The following is a 22,519-nucleotide window of genomic DNA, read 5'->3' as shown; positions in this document are numbered from 1 at the left end:
ACAGTTCTTATGTGTATTCTTGCCACCTCTTCTTAATATCTTTTGCTTCTGTTAGGTCTTTACCATTTCTGTCATTTATTGTCCCCCTTTTTGCATGAAATGTTTCTCTGATAGCTAGATTATTTTTTTTTTTTTGAATAGATTTCTAGTCTTTCTGCTTCTATTGTTTTCCTCTATTTCTTTGCATTTTTTATTGAAGAAGTCTTTCTTGTCTGTCCTCGTTTGATTTATATACCATCTAATTGATTTAAAATTTTATCATTTTGACACCTTTGTTTCAGAACATATTTTTAAGGAAATAACAATTAAAATGTTTCGGAATCCCACTGATTACACCTTTCTCTGCAGAGATGAACATCTCAAAATTGGTGAATAGCCTTTATATTTTTGGTAAATTTATATGCATCCCTAATTTTTATAGAACACTTTTGAAAAAGCAATGAACATGGAATAACATCTTTCAATATTTCATTACATTTTTTGGCCTCTCAACATTGCTTTGTCATTTATTCCTGGTGGATATTTGTTTTGCTAATCCATTTTAAAAGCTACATGGAACTACACTGAATGAAATGGCATAAATTTTATATTTATTTTCCTATTTACTTTATGGGCTGTTTTCAAACTTTCAGTATTGCAAACAACTCCAGTGAACATCTTTGTACTTGATTCCTTGTGTACACAGAAAAGGTTGCTCCAGAGTACATACTAGTTCTGTCATAGATATGCATGTCTTCCATTTGCTATAATGTGTTTTATTCCACATGATTGTACAAATTTGAATCAGCAACTGGTACATCATAATTTCATTTACATCACAATTCCATCGACCATAATGATAGATTTTCTTACAACATCTCTTCTTCAGTTGACAGATTTTCAGTGTTTCCTTATGCAGTCAGTGTGAAGGATTACCTACCTCATTGCTTAATTTTCATTTTCTTGATTGTTAGTGCTGTTTAGAATCTTTTGTATACTGGATACAAATTGTATTAGTGATTATTCTTACTTGCAAGCAGAAGAATTCTCTCTGGCCAGTGTAAGCAGAAAGGTTACATATTCAAAAGATGTTGGGCAACTAATAGAATCTGTGGAAAGACCAGAGAGTCAGACTTGGAGGTCCTATGATTGCCCAAATTGCTACAGAATTGTCACAACTAAGTCCTCACTGCTGTACAATTGGGCCCAAACATTCCATGTGCCAGTAGTAAACTTGCAGACCAAAGTCTGGAAACACTGCTTGATTTCCCTTCAAGCCAGGGACTTTTTTCCAAATCAAAGTCTTACCTTGTGCATCTAACCACTGACACCTGTGTTCTAACAGCTTGGGGAGGCCACACTACTCACATATTGGGCAGAATTCTCCAAGTATCAGGAAGGGCATGCAAAACATGCCAGGCATGATAGTTAATGTCCACCTCACTAACCATTTGATAAAAATACCTATTTCTTGTCAGTGGCTCATCTTAAACTATTTTATTTTGTATCTTAGTGTATAGTAGTTTTACATTTTGATTGTGCTATTTATCAATCTTTTGTTTTAATCTTATGCTTTGTGTGACTCATGAAATCTTTCTCTGTGACAGTCAAAGTCATATTTTCTAGAAGTTTCATTTTTTACCTTTGTATCTTTATTGCATCCAGAATTGACTTCCATGTCTCATTGGAGAAAGATATTGGATCTATTCCCTCCAAATTTACTCAGTTGTTCTAATACTGATTGAATAGTCCCTGATTTTCTCAATGATTTATGCTGCTATCTGTCTCACATACCAGCATTCCTTACATAAATAGGTCTTCATACTTTCCATTGTATTATAATTTACATGGCTATTTTTGTACTGCTACCATGTTGCTTTAATTACTAGAGGCTGGCTTTTGGTCAACGTTTTGCAAAGTAACTCCCACATTCTTATTATTTCCCTCGTTTTTGTTGTTCTTACTCTTTCCATATTATTTTTTTTCCATCAACTTTATCAAACTGGGATTGTGGTTATTGCTGCAACTGTATTGAATGTGTTAATTTACAACATACTTTATTTTGCAAATGACATCATTTTTCTTATTAAAATTGGTTTTTGTTTGTTCATCAGAATGTCACTGATTTCAGCAATATTAAACTTGCATCAGACAAATATGTTAAATCTTTTGTTAATTCTGCTTGTCATTAGATTCTTTGGAGTAATTTTCTCTTCAAATAAAATCTCCCTAGTGTCTTCTTTTATCTACTCGTATATTATTTGTATGATGGGCCTATGACCTTTAGGATGGTAGAGTAAATAAATATCAAGTATCCCTATTCCTTCAAGGGAATGATTATAAATAATAAAGCACAATGTTTGGTGGCAGTACTTAGTTGGGTCAGTTCTTGATGAAGAGCAGCCTCATCAGCTTCAACATGTTATATCATTTTATCTAGAATGGATATTAAAATATGCCCAATGCTTTCTTCTCTTTTTGGATGACCATATATGTTTCTCTATTTTTCTATTATTATGATTATGTTAAGTGTCTTGCATTCTTAAATTCTAATTGTTCATGATATATTTATATTGTGTGGTATATTTGTGTGAGTATGTCAGAAGACAATCCAGGTCCTGTGGGATGTAAAACTTAATTCAAAGGCCTTCTTTAAACAACGAAGTCTAAATTTAAAAGTCCAGAATTAAGCAAAATGATTCTGAAGGAGCTCCTGTAACTGAAGGATTTGGTTCAGTTCAGTTGCTCAGTAGAGTCCAATTCATTGTGACCCCACGGACTGCAGCATGCCAGGCTTCCCTGTCCATCATCAACTCCCAGAGCTTGCTCAAACTCACATCCATTGAGTCGGTGATGCCATCCAGCCATCTCATTCTCTGTCGTACCCTTCTCCTCCTGCCCACAAACCCTCCCAGGATCAGGGTCTTTTCCAATGAGTCAACACTTCACAAGAGGTGTCCAAAGTATTGGGGTTTCAGCTTAAGCATCAGTCCTTCCAATGAACACCAGTACTGATCTCCTTTAGAATGGACAGGTTGGAACTCCTTGCAGTCCAAGGGAGAGTCTTCTCCAGCATCACAGTTCAAAAGCATCAATTCTTTGGTGCTCAGTTTTCATCACCGTCCAACTCTGACATCCATAAATGACCACTGGAAACACCATGACCCTGACTAGACGGACCTTTGTTGGTAAAGTAATATCTCTGCTTTTCAGTATGCATTCTAGATTGGCCATAACTTTCCTTCCAAGGAGTAAGAATCTTTTAATTTCATGGCTGCAATCACCATCTGCAGTGATTTTGGAGCCCCAAAAATAAAGTCTGACGCTGTTTCCAGTGTTTCCCCATCTATTTCCCATGAAGTGATTAGACCAGATGCCATGATCTTCATTTTCTGAATGTTGGACTTAGAGCCAACTTTTTCCCTATCCTCTTTCACTTTCATCAAGAGGCTTTTTAGTTCCTCTTCACTGTCTGCCATAAGGGTGGTGTCATCTGCATATCTGAGGTTATTGATATTTCTCCCAGCAATCTTGATTCCAGCTTGTGCTTCTTCCAGCCCAGCGTTTCTCATGATGTACTCTGCATATACATTAAATAAACAGGGTGACAGTATACAGCCTTGATGTACTCCTTTTCCTATTTGGAACCGGTTTGCTCCATGTCCAGTTCTAATTGCTGCTTTCTGACCTGCATACAGGTTTCTCAAGAGGCAGGTCAAGTGATCTGGTATTCCCATCTCTTTCAAAATTTTCCACAGTTTACTGTGATCCACACAGTCAAAGGCTTTGGCATAGTCAATAAAGCAGAAATAGATGTTTTTTCTGGAACTCTCTTGCTTTTTCCATGATCCAGCAGATGTTGGCAGCTTGATCTCTGGTTGCTCTGCCTTTTCGAAAACCAGCTTGAACATCTGGAAGTTCACTGTTCACATATTGCTGAAGCCTGGCTTGGAGAATTTTGAGCATTACTTTACAAGCATGTGAGGTGAGTGAAATTGTGCAGTAGTTTGAGGATTCTTTGGTATTGCCTTTCTTTAGTATTGGGATGAAAACTTACCTTTTCCTGACCTGTGGCCACTGCTGAGTTTTCGAAATTTGCTGGCATATTGACTGCAGCACTTTCACAGCATCATCTTTCAGGATTTGAAATAGCTCAACTGGAATTCCATCACCTCCACTAGCTTTGTTCATAGTGATGCTCTAATGCCCACTAGACTTCACATTCCAGGATGTTTGGCTCTAGGTGAGTGATCACACCATCTTGATTATCTGGGTCATGAAGCTATTTCTTGTACAGTTCTCCTGTCTATTCTTGCCACCTCTTCTTAGTATCTTCTGCTTCTGTTAGGTCCATACCATTTCTGTCCTTTATCGAGCCCATCTTTGCATGAAATATTCCCTTGGTATCTCTAATTTTCTTGAAGAGATCTCTAGTCTTTCCCATTCTGTTGTTTTCCTCTATTTCTTTGCATTGATTGCTGAGGAAGGCTTTCTTATCTCTCCTTGCTATTCTTTGGAACTCTGCATTCAGATGTTTATATCTTTCCTTTTCTCCTTTGATTTTTGCTTCTCTTCTTTTCACACCTATTTGTAGGGCCTCCTCAGACAGCCATTTTGCTTTTTTGCATTTCTTTTCCATGGGGATGGTCTTGATCCCTGTCTCCTGTACAGTGTCATGAACCTCCATCCATAGTTCATCAGGCACTCTATCAGATCTAGGCTCTTAAATCTATTTCTCACTTCCACTGTATAATCATAAGGGATTTGATTTAGGTCATACCTGAATGGTCCAGTGGTTTCCCCTAATTTTTTCAATTTAAGTCTGAATTTGGCAATAAGGAATTCATGATCTGAGCCACAGTCAGCTCCTGGTCTTGTTTTTGCTGATTGTATAGAGCTTCTCCATCTTTAGCTGCAAAGAATATAATCAATCTGATTTCGGTGTTGACCATCTGGTGGTGTCCATGTATAGAGTCTTCTCTTGTTTTGTTGGAAGAAGGTGTTTGCTACGACCAGTGCATTCTCTTGGTAAAACTCTATTAGCCTTTGCCCTGCTTCATTCCGTATTCCAAGGCCAAATTTGCCTGCTATTCAAAGTGTTTCTTGACTTCTCCTTTTGCATTCCAGTCTCCTATAATGAAAAGGACATCTTTTTTGGTGTTAGTTCTAAAAGGTCTCATAGGTCTTCATAGAACCATTCAACTTCAGCTTCTTCAGTGTTACTGGTTGGGGAATAGTCTTGGATTTCTGTGATATTGGATGGTTTGCCTTGGAAATGAACAGAGATCATTCTGTCATTTTTGAGATTGCATCCAAGTACTGCATTTCTGACACTTTTGCTGACCATGATGGCTACTCCATTTCTTCTAAGGGATTCCTGCCCACAGTAGTCGATATAATGGTCATCTGAGTTAAATTCACCCATTCCAGTCCATTTTAGTTCACTGATTCCTCCATTTCCTGTTTGACCACTTCCAATTTGCCTTGATTCATGGACCTGACATTCCTGGTTCCTATGCATTATTGCTGTTTACAGCATCAGACCTTGCTTCTATCACCAGTCACATCCACATCTGGGTATTGTTTTTGCTTTGGCTCCATCCCTTCATTCTTTCTGGAGTTATTTCTCCACTGATCTCCAGTAGCACATTGGGCACCTACCAACCCGGGGTTTCCTCTTTCAGTATCCTATCATTTTGCCTTTTTATACTGTTCATGGGGCTCTCAAGGCAAGAATAGTGAAGTGGTTTGCCTTTCCCTTCTCCAGTGGACCAGTTACCAAAATATTATAGTTTCAGCTTCAGCATCAGTCCTTCCAATGAATATTCACTACCGATTTCGTTTAGGAATATTTGGTTTGGTCTCCTTGCAGCCCAGGGAACTCTCAAGAGTCTACTCCAGCACCCCAGGTCAAAACCTTCAATTCTTCAGTGTTCAGCGTTCTTTATAGTCCAACTCTCACATTCATACATGACTAGTAGAAAAACTATAGCTTTGACTGAAGGATTATAAGACTTAAATTTCATTATTTCCATGGCAAATACACCTCTTTCTACATATGAACAACTAGATTCAGTTTGCTAAATGGAACTTTTAAATAGATTTAATTATATGATCTTATTTGCTTGACTCATATTTTTCCTTTGGAAAATATAGTGTATATATAGAAAATAAAAGAAAATGTAGTGTATAGATCATACTACCATCATTTAATATATCAGATAGCTTTTCATGATTTTTTATCTTAGAACAATTTGAATAAGATTAGAGTTAACAATTTCTTAAAGCTTTTAGTCTAGAGCTGTTCTGTTTTGTTTTGTTAGTGAAAATTTTATAATTGACTCTGTTGGGGAGAAAAATTTGCCACCCCAAAATACTCTGCTTGGCATGAAGATTAATTTAGACTGATTATTTTTAAGAAACAGAAGACTCAGAAAGTTTTTGCTATCTTTCCCTTAACTGCCAAAAAAAAAAAAAAAAGATAAAGAGCCTTTTTTGCAGCATAGAACTATCACCAGAGTTCATTCCAAAGAATATGGTCTGAGTGTGGTGGGGAAATTCTGTAGGGCCTAGAGATCAGAATTTATTCTGTGTCTCTTTGTCTCTGTCTGGCCCAGCATATATTTGCATAACAAGCATTTTCTTGTCTGTCTCCTTGTGAATTGCCTTCCTCCACTTTGAAGTCCCAAATCACTACAATACAGGATGTTTACCTCTTTTTTATTTGAATAAAATATTCAGTTAATAAATAAAATCATTAGTAATTAATAAACAAATATGTCAGGAGAGTGCATAATTTTCTTGGTTCAGTCCTGCCACAACAAAGATTTAAACAATGGACCAGTGTTACTGCTCAGTTACAGCTCAGAGTTTTATTCAGTAAAAGAGGATAGAGAGACTTGAGGGTGGGCCAACTCTCAGGGAAAAGCCTTAATTCATCATGCCTCCCTCTTTATATACTTTTTTTTTTTTTTTTTTCATCCTACAGAACCTGCCCTAAGCAAATTAAGGCTAGCGCCCATCTTTGATCAGGAAAATATTTATTTCACCTGAGGTTCTCACTCAGGTCTGCAGATTTTTCCTTTGTTCCCTTTTCACGGGCTTTTTTCCTTTATCTGTCTTTTAGCCACTGTCATTTTGGACTCCTTTTTCTATTCTACCTACCTAAGAAATAATATATACAATAAAATTCTAAAATATTTATTTATTTAAATAAAGTAAAAATTTTTTAGTTTATTTAAAGTAAGAGTTTGGACCATTTAAGCAAGCTAGTCAGTTTTCCTTGGTCTCTTCCTAGTATGCTTGCTATTGGACTTCTGTTTGATTTTCTCCTTCTAATCTATCTCATGGAAATTAAGTTCTTAAGTCAGCTAGAAGACCCTAGAAGTGTGGAGTCATTTTTATTTTCCCCCAACGATCTGTATTTCAAAGAAGGCAAGGGGAAAAAAAAAAAAAAACGGGAGAGGAAAGCAAGAGTATTAGGAAGCTTATTGTGTGTCATAACAAAGAATTATTCTTTGGCTTTACTTTTTGCACTAGTTTAACCATTTTAATGTGTACAATTTAGTGGTTTTTAATACAATCACAATGTTGTAGAAACATCACTGTTATTTCCAGAATATTTTATCATTCAAAAGAAACCCCATACCCATTAAGCAGCAATGTCTCATTCCACACATCACTTAGAAACTACTAACTTACTTGTATCTATGGATTTCCCTATCCTGCATATTTCATATGAATGTAACTATATAATATGTGGCCTATTGTGTCTGAATTATTTTACTTAATAACGTTTTCAGTGTTCAGGATGTATCAGTACTTAATTTTCTTTATGGCTGAATGATGTTCCATTGTATGGATATACTACATTTTGTTTATTCTTTCATCTATTGATGGATATTTGGATTGTCTTCATTTTGGGGCATTTATGATCAATGCTACTATAGACATTTATGTACATAAGTTTCTGTGGGAATATACTAAACTTTAGATTCGTTTTTGCTTATTTTTAAACTTTAAGGGTGTACTCCTTTTAATATAAAATATATTAGATTAACAAGTCAAAATAAGCATAATATTATCCAAGATTCCTTTATAATATTCATCCATACATATTTTATTTTTTAAAAATGTTTCATTGAAGGATAACTGCTTAAAAATATTGTGTGGGTTTTTACTATACATCACAATGAATCAGTCATAGATATGGCCCGTCACTCTGACACCTCCCTCCCACCAAATCCCACCCCTCTAGATTGTCACAGAGCACCCTGTTTGAGCTCCTTCTGTTATACAGTAAATTCTCCCTGTATATTTTACACATGGTAATATATATGTTTCAATGCTACTTTCTCTATTCATTCCACCCCCTTCTTCCCCCACAGTGTCCACAAGCCTTTTCCCTATGTCTATGTCACCATTGTTTCCCTGAAAATAGGGTCATCAGTACCATCTTTCTAGATTCCACATGTATGCATTAATGTATGATATTTATTTTTCTCTTTCTGACTTAATTCGCTTTATACATTATGCTCTAGGTTCATCGACCTCATCATAACTGACTCAAATATGTTCCATTTTGTGGCTGAGTAACATTGAATTGTATATATATACCACAACTTCTTTATCTATTCATCTGTCAATAGCCATTTTGGTTGCTTCCATATTCTAGCTATTGTAAACAGTACTGCAATGAACACTGGAGTACATGGATCTCTTCCAGTTATGGTTTCCTTAGGGTATAAGTTCAATAGTGAAATTGTTGGGTCATCAGATCAGACCAGTCGCTCAGTCGTGTCCGACTCTTTGCGACCCCATGAATCGCAGCACGCCAGGCCTCCCTGTCCATCACCAACTCCCGGAGTTCACTGAGACTTACATCCATAAGTCAGTGATGCCATCCAGCTATCTCATCCTCTGTCGTCCCCTTCTCCTCTTGCCCCCAATCCCTCCCAGCATCAGAGTCTTTTCCAATGAGTCAACTCTTTGCATGAGGTGGCCAAAGTACTGGAGTTTCAGCTTTAGCATCATTCCTTCCAAAGAAATCCCAGGGCTGATCTCCTTCAGAATGGACTGGTTGGGTCTCCTTGCATACGGTAGTTCTATTATTAGTTTTTGAAGGAATCTCCATGCTATTCCCCATAATCCCTTTATCTTTTTACATTCCCATCAACATTGAAGAGGGTTCTCTTTTCCCACATCCCCTCCAGCATTTATTGTTTGTAGATATTTTGATGATGGCCATTCTGAGCAATAAGAGATGATACCTTGCTGTAGTTTTGGTTTTCATATCTCTAATAATAAGCAGTGTTGATCATCTTTTCATGTGGATTTCCATCTTTTCAATGTTGAACATCTTTTCCTCTAAGAGTTTTAGAGTGTCTGATCTTAGGTTTAGGTTTTTAACCCATTTTAAGTTTATCTTAAACTTAAAATCTCAGCCGTGAAGAGATACCCCATATCCAAGATAAGAGAAACCCAAGTAAGACGGTAGGTGTGGCAAGAGGGCATCAGAGGGCAGACACACTGAAATCATAATCACAGAAAACTAGTCAATCCAATTACATGAGGACCACAGCCTTGTCTAACTCAGTGAAACTAAGCCATGCCCTGTGGGGCTACCCAAGATGGGCGGGCATGGTGGAGGGATCTGACATGATGTGTTCCACTGGAGAAAGGAATGGCAAACCACTTCAGTCTTCTTGCCTTGAGAACCCCATGAACCATATGAAAAGGCAAAATGATAGGATACTGAAAGAGGAACTCCCCAGGTCAATAGGTGCCCAATATGCTACTGGAGATCAGTGGAGAAATAACACCAGGAAGAATGAGGGATGGAGCCAAAGGGAAAACAATACCCAGTTGTGGATGTGATTGGTGATAGAAGCAAGGTCCGATGCTGTAAAGAGCAATATTGTATAGGAACCTGGAATGTTAGGTCCATGAATCAAGGCAAATTGGAAGTGGTCACACAGGAGATAGCAAGAGTGAAAGTCAACGTTCTAGGAATCAGTGAACTAAAATGGACTGGAATAGGTGAATTTAACTCAGATGACCATTATGTCTACTACTGTGCACAGGAAACACTTAGAAGAAATGGGGTAGCCACCATGGTCAACAAAAGAGTCCAAAATGCAGTACTCGGATGCAATTTCAAAAACAACAGAATGACCTCTGTTCATTTCCAAGGCAAAGCATTCAATATCACAGTAATCCAAGTCTATGACCCAACCAGTAACGCTGAAGAAGCTGAAGTTGAATGGTTCTATGAAGACTTACAAGACGTTTTAGAACTAACACCCAAAAAAGACGTCCTTTTCATTATAGGGGACTGGAATGCAAAAGTAGAAAGTCAAGAAACACCTTGAATAACAGGCAAATTTGGCCTTGGAATACGGAATGAAGCAGGGCAAAAGCTAATAGAGTTTTGCCAGGAAAATGCACTGGTCATAGCAAACACCCTCTTCCAACAAAACAAGAGAAGACTCTATACATGGACATCACCTGATGGTCAACACTGAAATCATATTGATTATATTCTTTGCAGCCAGTGATAGAGAAGCTCTATACAGTCAACAAAAATAAGATCAGGAGCTGACTGTGGCTCAGATCATCAACTCCCTATTGCCAAATTCAGACTTAAATTGAAGACAGTAGGGAAAACCACTAGACCATTCAGGTATGACCTAAATCAAATCCCTTATGATTATACAGTAGAAGTGAGCAATAGATTTAAAGGCCTAGATCTGATAGATAGAGTGCCTGATGAACTATGGACTGAGGTTCATGACATTGTACAGGAGACAGTAATCAAGACCATCCCCATGGAAAAGAAATGCAAAAAAGCAAAATGGCTGTCTGGGGAGGCCTTACAAATAGCTGTGAAAAGAAGAGAAGCAAAAAGCAAAGGAGGAAGGAAAGATATAAACATCTGAATGCAGAGTTCCAAAGAATACCAAGGAGAGATAAGAAATCCTTCCTCAGTGATCAAAGTAAAGAAATAGAGGAAAACAACAGAATGGGAAAGACTAGAGATCTCTTCAAGAAAATTAGAGATATCAAGGGAACATTTCATGCAAAGATGGGCTCAAAAAAGGACAGAAATGGTATGGACCTAACAGAAGCAAAAGATATTAAGAAGAGGTGGCAAGAATACACAGAAAAACTGTACAAAAAAGATCTTTGTGACCAATATAATCACAAAGGTGTGATCACTCCCACTCACCTAGAGCCAGACATCCTGGAATGTGAAGTCAAATGGGCCTTAGAAAGCATCACTACGCACAAAGCTAGTGGAGGTGATGGAATTCCAGTGGAGCTATTTCAAATCCTGAAAGATGATGCTGTGAAAGTGCTGCACTCAATATGCCAGCAAATTTGGAAAACTCAGCAGTGGCCACAGGACTGGAAAAGGTCAGTTTTCATTCCAAGCCCAAAGAAACGCAATGCCAAAGAATGCTCCAACTACCGCACAATTGCACTCGTCTCACATGCTAGTAAAGTAATGCTCAAAATTCTCCAAGTCAGGCTTCAGCAATACGTGAACCGTGAACTTTCAGATGTTCAAGCTGGTTTTTGAAAAGGCAGAGGAACCAGAGATCAAACTGCCAACATCCGCTGGATCATGGAAAAAGCAAGAGAGTTCCAGAAATACATCTGTTTCGGCTTTATTGACTATGCCAAAGCCTTTGACTGTGTGGATCACAATAAACTGTGGAAAATTTTGAAAGAGATGGGAATACCAGACCACCTGACCTTCCTCTTGAGAAACCTATATGCAGGGCAGGAAACAACAGTTAGAACTGGACATGGAACAACAGACTGGTTTCTAATAGGAAAAGGAGTGCGTCAAAGCTGTATATTGTCACCCTGCTGATTTAACTTATATGCAGAGAACATCATGAGAAATGCTGGGCTGGACAAAGCACAAACCAGAATTAAGATTACTGGGAGAAATATCAATCACCTCAGACATGCGGATGACACCAGCCTTATGGCAGACAGTGAAGAGGAACTAAAAAGCCTCTTGATGAAGGTGAAAGTGGAGAGTGAAAAAGTTGGCTTAAAGCTCAACATTCAGAAAATGAAGATCATGGCATCCGGTCCCATCACTTCACGGGAAATACTTAGGGAAACAGTGGAAAGAGTGACAGACTTGATTTTTTTATGCTTCAAAATCACTGCAGATGGTGACTGCAGCCATGAAATTAAAAGATGCTTACTCCTTGGAAGAAAAGTCATGACCAACCTAGATAGCATATTCAAAAGCAGAGACATTACTTTGCCAACAAAGGTCTGTCTAGTCAAGGCTGTGGTTTTTCCAGTGGTCAGGTATGGATGTGAGAGTTGGACTGTAAAGAAGACTGAGCACTGAAGAATTGATGCTTTTGAACTGTGGTGTTGGAGAAGACTCTTGCGAGTCCCTTGGACTGCAAGGAGATCCAACCAGTCCATTCTGAAGGAGATCAGCCCTGGGATTTCTTTGGAAGGAATGATGCTAAAGCTGAAACTCCAGTACTTTGGCCACCTCATGTGAAGTGTTGACTTTTTGGAAAAGACTCTGATGCTGGGAGGAATTGGGGGCAGGATGAGAAAGGGACAACAGAGGATGAGATGGCTGGATGGCATCACTGACTCGATGGACATGAGTCTGAGTGAACTCCGGGAGTTGGTAATGGACAGAGGCCTGGCGTTCTGCGATTCATGGGGTTGCAAAGAGTCGGACACGACTGAGCGACTGAACCAAACTGAATTGAGTTTATCTTTGTGTATGGAGTTAGGAAGTGTTCTAATTTCATTCTTTTACAACATAACAGTCTAGCTTTTCCAGCACCATTTATTGAAGAGGGTGTTTTTTCTCTATTGTATAATCTTGACTCCTCTGTCAATGATAGGGTGCTCATAGGTGCCTGGGTTTATTTCTGGGCTTTCAATCTTGCTCTATTGATCTATATTTCTGTTTTTGTGCCAGTACCATACTGTATTAATGACTGTAACCTGGAGCATAGTCTGAGGTTAGGGAAGTTTGATTCCTCCAGCTTGATTCTTCTTTCTCAACATTGTTTTGGCTATTCAGGGTCTTGTGTTCCCATATAAATTGTGAAATTTATTGGCTAGTACTGTGAAAAATACCATTGCTAGTTTACTAAGGATTGTATTGAATCCATTGCTTGGTTAGAGTAGTATAGTCATTTTTCACAATATTGATTCTTCCAGTTAAAAATCATGGTATTTCTCTTCATCTGTTTGTTTCATCTTTGATTTTTCATCAGTTTCTTACAGTTTTCTGCATACAGGTATTTTTTTTTTTCTCTATAGGTTTCAGTTCAGTTCAGTTCAGTCACTCAGTCATGTCAGATGCTTTGTGACCCCATGGACTACAGCATGCCAGGCTTCCCTGTCCATCACCAACTCCCAGAATTTACTCAAACTCATGTCCATTGCATCAGTGATACTATCCAACCATCTCACCCTCCGTTGTCGCTTTCTTCACACTTTCAATCTTTCCCAGCATCAGGGTATTTTCCAATGAGTCAGTTCTTCACATTAGGTGGCCAAAGTATTGGAGTTTCAGCTTCAGCATCAATCCTTCCAACCAATATTCAGGACTGTTTTCCTTTAGGATTGACTGGTTGGATCTCCTTTCTTTGGGACTGGAATGAAAACTGACCATTTCCATTCCTGTGGCTACTGCTGAGTTTTCCATATTTGCTGGCATATCGAGTGCAGTAATTTCACAGCATCATCTTTGAGGATTTGAAATAGCTCAGCTGGAATTCACCACCTCCTCTAGCTTTGTTCCTAGTGATCCTTCCTAAGACCCACTTGACTTTGCATTCCAGGATGTCTGGCTCTAGGTGATTGATCACACCATCATGTTTATCTGGGTCATTATCTTTTTTGTATAGTTCTTCTGTGGATCCTTGCCACCTTTTTTTAGTCTCTTCTGCTTCTATAGGTTTATCCCTCGGTATTCTATTATTTTTTTGCAATGGTGAATAGACTTGTTTTCTTAATTTATCTTTTTCATTTTCCATTGTTAATGTATAGATATGACAGGGATTTCTGTGTATTAATATATACTGTGACTTTCCTATTTTCATTGTTTCACTCTATTATCTTCCTGTTGATATCTTTACAATTCTCTATATGTAGTATCATGTAATCTGCAAACAATGAAAGTTTTACTTCTTTTCCAATCTGAATTCCTTTCATTTCTTTTTCTTCTCTGATTTCTGTGGCTAGGACTTCCAAAGCTATATTCAATAATTGTGATGACAGTGGGCACCTTTGTCTTATTCCTGATCTTAGAAATAATGCTTTGAGTTTTTCACCCTTGAGAATGATATTTGTCATTGGTTTGTCATATATGACCTTTATTATGCTCAGGTATGTTCCTTTTATGCCTTCTTTCTGGGGAGTTGTTTTTTTGTTTTGTTTTGTTTTAACCATAAATGGGTGTTGAATTTTTTCAAAATCTTTTTCCACATCTATTGAGGTGATCATGTACTTTTTATCTTTCAATTTGTTAATGAAATGTGTATCACATTGACTGATTTGCATATATTGAATAATCTTTGCATCTCTGGGATTAAGCCTACATGATCATAGTGTATGCTCTTTTAAATTTATTTTAATACATTTTAAATGTTTTTAAATGTATTGCTGCATTCTATTTGCAAATTTGCTAGAATTTGGCTGAGAATTTTTACATCTATGTCCATCAGTTATATTGGCCTATAATTTTATTTTTGTGTGTGTTTGTGTGTGTGTGGTATCTTAGTCTGTTTTTGGTATCATGGTGATGATGGCCTCGTAAAATGAGTTTAGGCTTTTTCCTTACTCTGAAATCTTTTGGTAGACTTTAAACAGGATAGCTTTTAGCTTTTCTCTTAACTTGTGGAAGAATTCATCTGTGAAATTATCTGACCCTGGGTACTTTTTTGTTGGAAGATATTTTATAACAATTTAGATTTCTGTGCTTTTTTTGGTCTGTTCATATTTTCTGTTTCTTCCTGGTTCAGTTTTGGAAGGTTATACTTGTCTAGTTATTAATCTATATGTTCCAGGTTGTCCATTTTGGGGCATATATTAATAGTTGCTTATAATAGTCTCTTATTATCCTCTGTATTTCTGTGTTATATGTTTTAACTTATTTTTCATTTCTGATTTAATTGATTTGAGTATTCTCCTTCTTTTTCTTGATGAGTCTGGCTAATGGCTTGTCAATTTTGTTTATCTTCTTAAAGAACTAGCTTTCAGTTTTATTGATATTTTCTATTGTCTCCTTCATTTCGTTTTCATTTATTTCTGCTCTGATCATTAGGATTTATGTCCTTCTACTAACTTTGGGGACTTTTTTTTCTTCTGTTTCTAGTTGCTTTAGGTGTAAGTTTAGGTTGTTTATTTGATGGTTCTCTTGTTTCTTGACAAAGACTTGTATTGCTGAAAACTTCCCTCTTGGCATTGCTTTTAATGCTTCCCATAGGATTTGAGTTAACATGCTTTCATTCTCATTTACTTCTAGGTTATCTTTTGATGTCCTCTTTTATTTCTTAAGTGACCTCTTGGTTATTCAGAAGTGTATTGTTTAGACTGCATATGTTTGTGTCTTTTAGTAGTATATCTTCCTGTAGTTGATAGCTAATCTTATAGCATTGTGGTCGGAAAGGATGTTTGAAATAATCTAAAGAGTTTATAATTTACCAAAGCTTGATGTGTGACCCCAGATATAATCTATCCTGGAGAATATTCCCTATGCATTTGAAAAGAAACTGAAGTCTATTGCTTTTGGATGAAATGTCCTGTAGCTACCAATTAAGCCTAATTGGTCCAAAGTATCATTTAAAGCTCATGTTTCCTTATTAAATTTCTGTCTGGATAATTTGCCCATTGTTGTGAGTGGAGTATTAAATTTCTCCACTATTATTCTGTTACTATGGATTTCCCATTTAATAGTTGCTAGCATTTGCCTTCTGTATTGAGGGGCTTCTATGTTGGGTTATTTATATTTGTAAGTATTATGCCTTATTCTTGGATTGATATTTTGATCATTATGTAATGTCCTATACTTTCTCTTGTAAAAGTCTTTATTTTAAAATCTATTTTATATAAGCATTACTACTCTGTGCTCTTTGGATTTCCATTTGCATGAAATATCTTTTTCCAGTCCCTCACTTTCAGTCTTTACATGTCCCAATTATGAATTGGGTCTGTTGTAGACAGCATATACAGGGATGTTGGTTTTGTATCCGTTCAGCCAATCTGTGTCTTTTGGTTGAAGCATTTAATCCATTTGTATTTAAGATAATTATATTGTATGATCCTAGTATCATTTAATTGATTGTTTTTGGTTTGATTTTGTAAGCCTTTTATTTCTCTAATATTTCATATTCAGGGAAGTTCCTTTAGCATTTATTGTAAAGCTGATTTGGTGATGCTCTTAGTTTTTGCTTGTCTGTAGAGCTTTTGATTTCTCCTTCAAATCTGAATGAGATCCTTCCAAGACAGAGTAATTTGGTTGTAGATTTTTCCCTTTCATCACTTTAAGTATGTTCTGCAACTGCCTCTGGCCTGCAGTTTCTGTTGAAAATTCAGGAGTTAGCCTTATGGTGATCCCATTATATATTATTTGTTGCTTCCCCTTGCTGCATTTAATATTAGTTCTTTGTGTTTAATTTTTTTTTTAGTTTGATTACTATGTGTCTCGGTGTGTTTCTTCTTTGGTTGCTCATATATGGGAATTCTCTGGGCTTCCTTGAGTTGGGTGCCTATTTCTTTTCCTATGTTAGGGAAGTTGTTGACTATCAGATCAGACCAGATCAGTCGCTCAGTAGTGTCCGACTCTTTGCAACCCCATGAATTGCAGCACGCCAGACCTCCCTGTCCATCAACAACTCCTGGAGTTCACTCAGACTCACGTCCATTGAGTCAGTGATGCCATCCAGCCATCTCATCCTCTGCCATCCCCTTCTCCTCTTGCCCCCAATCCCTCCCAGCATCAGAGTCTTTTCCAATGAGTCAACTCTTCGCATGAGGTGACCAAAGTACTGGAGTTTCAGCCTCAGCATCATTCCTTCCAAAGAAATCCCAGGGCTGATCTCCTTCAGAATGGACTGGTTGGATCTCCTTGCAGTCCAAGGAACTCTCAAGAGTCTTCTCCAACACCACAGTTCAAAAGCATCAATTCTTCAGCACTCAGCTTTCTTCACAGTCCAACTCTCATACCTATACATGACCACAGGAAAAACCAGAGCCTTGACTAGACGAAACTTTGTTGGCAAAGTAATGTCTCTGCTTTTGAATATACTATCTAGGTTGGTCATAACTTTCCTTCCAAGGAGTAAGCGTCTTTTAATTGCATGGCTGCAGTCACCATCTGCAGTGATTTTGGAGCCCAGAAAAATAAAGTCTGACACTGTTTCCACTGTTTTCCCATCTATTTCCCATGAAGTGATGGGACCGGATGCCATGATCTTCGTTTTCTAAATATTGAGCTTTAACCCAACTTTTTCACTCTCCTCTTTCACTTTCATCAAGAGGCTTTTGAGTTCCTCTTCACTTTCTGCCAGAAGGGTGGTGTCATCTGCATATCTGAGGTTATTGATATTTCTCACTCCAATCTTGATTCTTGTGTTTCTTCCAGCCCAGTGTTTCTCATGATGTACTCTGCATATAAGTTAAGTAAACAGGGTGACAATATACAGCCTTGACGTACTCCTTTTCCTATTTGGAACCAGTCTGTTGTTCCATGTCCAGTTCTAACTGTTGCTTCCTGACCTGCATACAAATTTCTCCAAAGACAGATCAGGTGGTCTGGTATTCCCATCTCTTTCAGAATTGTCCACAGTTGATTGTGATCCACACAGTCAAAGGCTTTGGCATAGTCAATAAAGCAGAAATAGATGTTTTTCTGGAACTCTCTTGCTTTTTCCATGATCCAGCGGATGTTGGCAATTTGATCTCTGGTTCCTCTGTCTTTTCTAAAACCAGATTGAACATCAGGAAGTTCACGGTTCACATATTGCTGAAGCCTGGCTTGGAGAATTTTGAGCATTCCTTTACTAGAATGGGAGATGAGTGCAATTGTGCAGTAGTTTGAGCATTCTTTGACATTGCCTTTCTTTGGGGCCTCAAATATTGTCTCATACGCTTTCTTTTTCTCTTTCTTCTTGCGCCCTTGTAATTATAATGTTGGTTTGTGCTTAATTTGTCCCACTCTTAGACTCTCCTTATATCTTTTTATTCTTTCTTCTTTACTCTGCTCTGCTTCAATTATTATCACCATTCTATCTTCTGCATTTATCTGTTATGCCTCAGTTATTCTGATATTGTTTCCTTCTAGTGTATTTTTATCTCAGTTATTGTTCTGTTCATTGCTGATTGTCTATTCTTTAATTCTTCTAGGTCCTTGTTAAACATTTCCTGTATCTTCTTGATCCATTCTTCCAATCTATTTATCTATGCCTCCATTTTATTTTCAATGTTTTGAATCATCCTTATTATTATTGTTCTGAATTCTTTTTCAGATATATTGCTTAATTCCTCTTAATTGTTTTGGTCTTGTGGGGTTTTACCATGTTCCTTCATCTGTTGTATATTTCTCTGTCTTTTCATTTTGTTTAATTAACTATGCTTGACGCCTCCTTTCTGCAGGCTGGGAGGTTTAGTTCCTCTTAATTTTTGAGTCTGCTCTCCATGTGTGGGGTTAGACCAGTGCCTTGTGAAGACTTCTTGGTTCAGGGAACTTGTGTCTGTTTTCCGGGGGATAGAACTGGATCTTGTCTCTCTGAAGTACAGTGTCATGTCCTGTAGTCTGTTTTGGGTGTCTGTGGGCTTGGTATTGCGTTAGGGAGCCTTTCTATAATGGGTAGTTTTGTGTTCCTATTTTGCTAAAGTTTTGGTGTCCAGCACTAGAGCTTGCTGGCCTTTCAGTTGGTTGTGGTCTTATTGTTGAGATGGAGGCCCTTAGGAGAGCACTTGCCAGTTAATATTCCATGGTGTCAGGATTTCTCTGGTGTTTCAAAGTCCTGGACAAAGGTCTACCACCTTGGGGATCAAGCATGACCCCAACTGTATCACCAAGATTTCATAGGCCACATAGCACAAAAGACAAAACCCCAAGGCTAAAAGTGAAAGCAACACTCAACAGCTAAGAACACCCAAAAAAGTCACACATCTACGAGAAGAGAGAAAAAGAGAAAGAAAATAAGATATAAACAGAATTTTAAAAAGAAGAGAACAATCTAACCAATAAAACCAGTAACTGAAAATGAAGAGTAAGTCTAGGCTAGCAAAAACACAAAATCAAAAACATAGGAAAAAATGCAGTATATAGAGTGCTGTAAAATAGGAAAAAATAAAATGAATTTACTTAAAAAATAGATTTTTTTTTTCTTTTAGAATGTCTTTTATTTTATTTTTTTAACTTTACAATATTATATTGGTTTGGCCATATATCAAAATGAATCCACCTCAGGTATACATGTGTTCCCCATCCTGAACCCTCCTTCCTCCTCCCTCCCCATACCATCCCTCTGGGTCGTCCCAGTGCACCAGCCCCAAGCATCCAGTATCATGCATCGAACCTGGACTGGCGACTCGTTTCAGATATGATATTATACATGTTTCAATGCCATTCTCCCAAATCATCCCACCCTCTCCCTCTCCCACAGAGATGTTTTAAAAGAGAAAAAGTAGGTTATAAAACTAAAAATTAAAAGAATAATAAAGAAAGAACAACATTAGGAACAATATGAGAGAGGAAAAATGTGGACAATATATATAGAATGGTTTTAAGAAGAATGTCCTTGTGATTCCTGCATTTTCCTTTTCAAATAGTTTGTTCTAGTCAATATGTCTATTCAAAAAAATGCTCCAATATTTCTAGGAATATCTCAGGACCTGTTTTGAGCAGTGCGGGGTCAGCTCAGACTCAGCTCTTAGCTTATTCCAGCTTGTACGTGTTCCCAAAGCCCACAGTTGCCCCTAATCCCCACAGTCTCAGGCTAATTGAGGAGATTTAATCCCCTGGATCTGCAGCTGCAGGACCAGTTTCCCCTTCTCTCCTTTGCTCATGCATCATGTGGTGCTCTACTATGATTTTGGACATGCCTCTGCTTTTAGGTCACCTTCCAGTGTCTGTTCTCCACCCAGACATAAGGGAGTGAAAGTATCGGCTTATTAGTACTCGTTCAGTTGAACTGGGAAAAGAGGTGGGTATTGCAGACACAGTTGGGCTGTGTGGGGAGTGCCTGCTGTGGCCAAGACCTGTGAGAAGTTGCCACAGTCTGAGGCAGGTCATATGTTTCCCCAGGGGGGTTGATCCTGGGTTATGGGTCCCTCAGCAGAACCAAGCTGTTGAGGCTCCCAGCAAGATGTGGGCAGCAACTCGTGCCTGCTTGCAGTTTGGTGGCAGCTGTGACCCCTCAGTTCAGGACTGTAGTGGCCTCCTGTCCTCTACCTCTGGATCTCATACTGATTTTTCTACTTCTTGAGTCAGAGACTGAGGTGATTTGTTCCACCTATGGCAGACACAAAGGCATGGTCTTGTATTCTATGACAGTATGGACTGAGAAGGTTCCCACAGAAATGAGCTCTTGCCTCTCTGACAGGACCAGGCTTTTCCCTGGCCTCCCTCAGCTGTGTCGTACTAGACACCTCAGAGTATCTTTTTAGCAGTGAATTCTGGTCATCTCCCTGGCGTCTGACTCCCAAAGTCTGAACCCATGTACCCAGTCCCCACCTGGTGTGTTGGACACATAAGCCATTTCTTGACAGGAAGTTTTATTCAGCAACAATCTCTGTGGTGAATCCTCTTCATTTTGCCTCCAAGCACCTGTTGCTGCATTCCTCTCTGATGTTCTGAAACTCCCCCTCCCACCCATGAGTGGGTTTTCAAATGTGTGGAATCTTTTCCTCCTTCACAACCTCCTGCTCAGGGTACAAATCACCATCCCCAAATCCTTTGTCTCTTTTTTTCCTTTATCTTCTGCCCTCCCTCATTATAAGGAGCCTGGCTTGCATTTTTGGAAGTCTAGCACCTCTGCCAGCATTCAGAAGATGTTCTGTAGGAGCTGATCTGTATGAAGATGAACTTTTTGTGTATTTGTGTGTGGGGAGGTGATCTCCCTGTCTTATTCCTCAGCCATCTTGAAAGTCTTCTCAGCGATACTTTTGCCTACTTTGACTTTAATATGTAATGAAAGTATCCATTTCTCCTTCTCCGTTAATCTTTATGTATCTCAATAGATTCAGAACTCAGAAAGGGAGAATAGATATATCATTTATAAGTATTCTCAACCCAAAACCCTAATACTTAAGTTTCTATTTTCATGACTCACATTCAGAAGCCTGAACTATGGGTATCATTATGAGAGCTTCTGAAACCAAACAACTAAGATTGAGACTTGAACCCATGAACTGAGACTCAAACCTAACGAAAACCCAATTGAAATCACACACCTGTTCTTAGGACTTAATGAAATTCAGGTTCTTTATGTCTCATTGAAGAGAGAATTCAATGAGAGACAAAGTGATAGGTAAGAAATGGATTTATTTAGAGAGATACACATTCCAAAGACAAAATATGGTCCATCTCAAAAAGTAAGAATGGCCCTGGGAGAAAAACCTCCACAGAATGCAGGCCATCTCAGAAGGTGAGAGACCTTGAAATATGGAGTGATGGGACTTCCCTGATGGTCCAGTGATTGACACTTCATCTCCCAATGCGGATTTTGTGGGTTTGATCCCTGGTTGGGGAGCTGAGATTCCATGTGCTTCATGTCCAAAAAATCAAAACATAGAACAAAAGCAATATTGTAACAAATTCAATAAAGACTTTAAAAAAGAAATGTGGAGTGACAGTTTTTAAGGGCTAGGTAATTTCATAGGTTGCCTGAAGACTTTTCAGTTCCATGACGTGCAGTTCTAAATTCTGCAATTGACTTAACTAGACTCCATGTAGCCTTTTCATACTCTTCATGGGGTTCTCGAGGCAAAAATATGGAAGTGGTTTTCCATCCCCTTCTCCAGTGGACCACATTTTGTCAGAACTCTCCACCACGGCCCATTCATCTTGGTGGCTCTGCACAGCATGGCTTATAGTTTCATTGAGTTACACAAGGCTGTGAACTATATGATCATTTTAGTTAGCTTTCTGTTGTGGTGGTTTTTATAAAACTTTAATTATCTGCTGATGGGTGAGCCTGTGCTCCCCTCCCTGTTGGATTTCTGGCCAAGGCAACCCAGTCCTAGAGTTTATAGGTTCTATGGTAGGACTACTGGCAAACTCCGAAAAGGACTTATGCCAACACATGCCACCAGGACTGCTTCTGCAAGTGCCCCGTCCCTGTGGCAGGCAACTTCCAATCCAACCCTGTGGGAGACACACTAACATAGGCACTTCTGGCTGACTCTTTTGTGGGGTCACTATCCCTTTACCCTGGGGTCCTGGTGTGCACAGAATTTTGGGGGGCCTTCCAAGAGATCTTTTCAAGAAAATAATGGAGATAAAAAGAGAACATGTCATACAAAGATG

The sequence above is a fragment of the Bos taurus genome, chromosome 19, assembly GCF_002263795.3.
Source record: "Bos taurus isolate L1 Dominette 01449 registration number 42190680 breed Hereford chromosome 19, ARS-UCD2.0, whole genome shotgun sequence".
Classification (NCBI taxonomy): Eukaryota; Metazoa; Chordata; class Mammalia; order Artiodactyla; family Bovidae; genus Bos; species Bos taurus.
The sequence above is the reverse complement of the archived record's forward strand: the minus strand, read 5'-3'. Positions refer to the sequence as shown.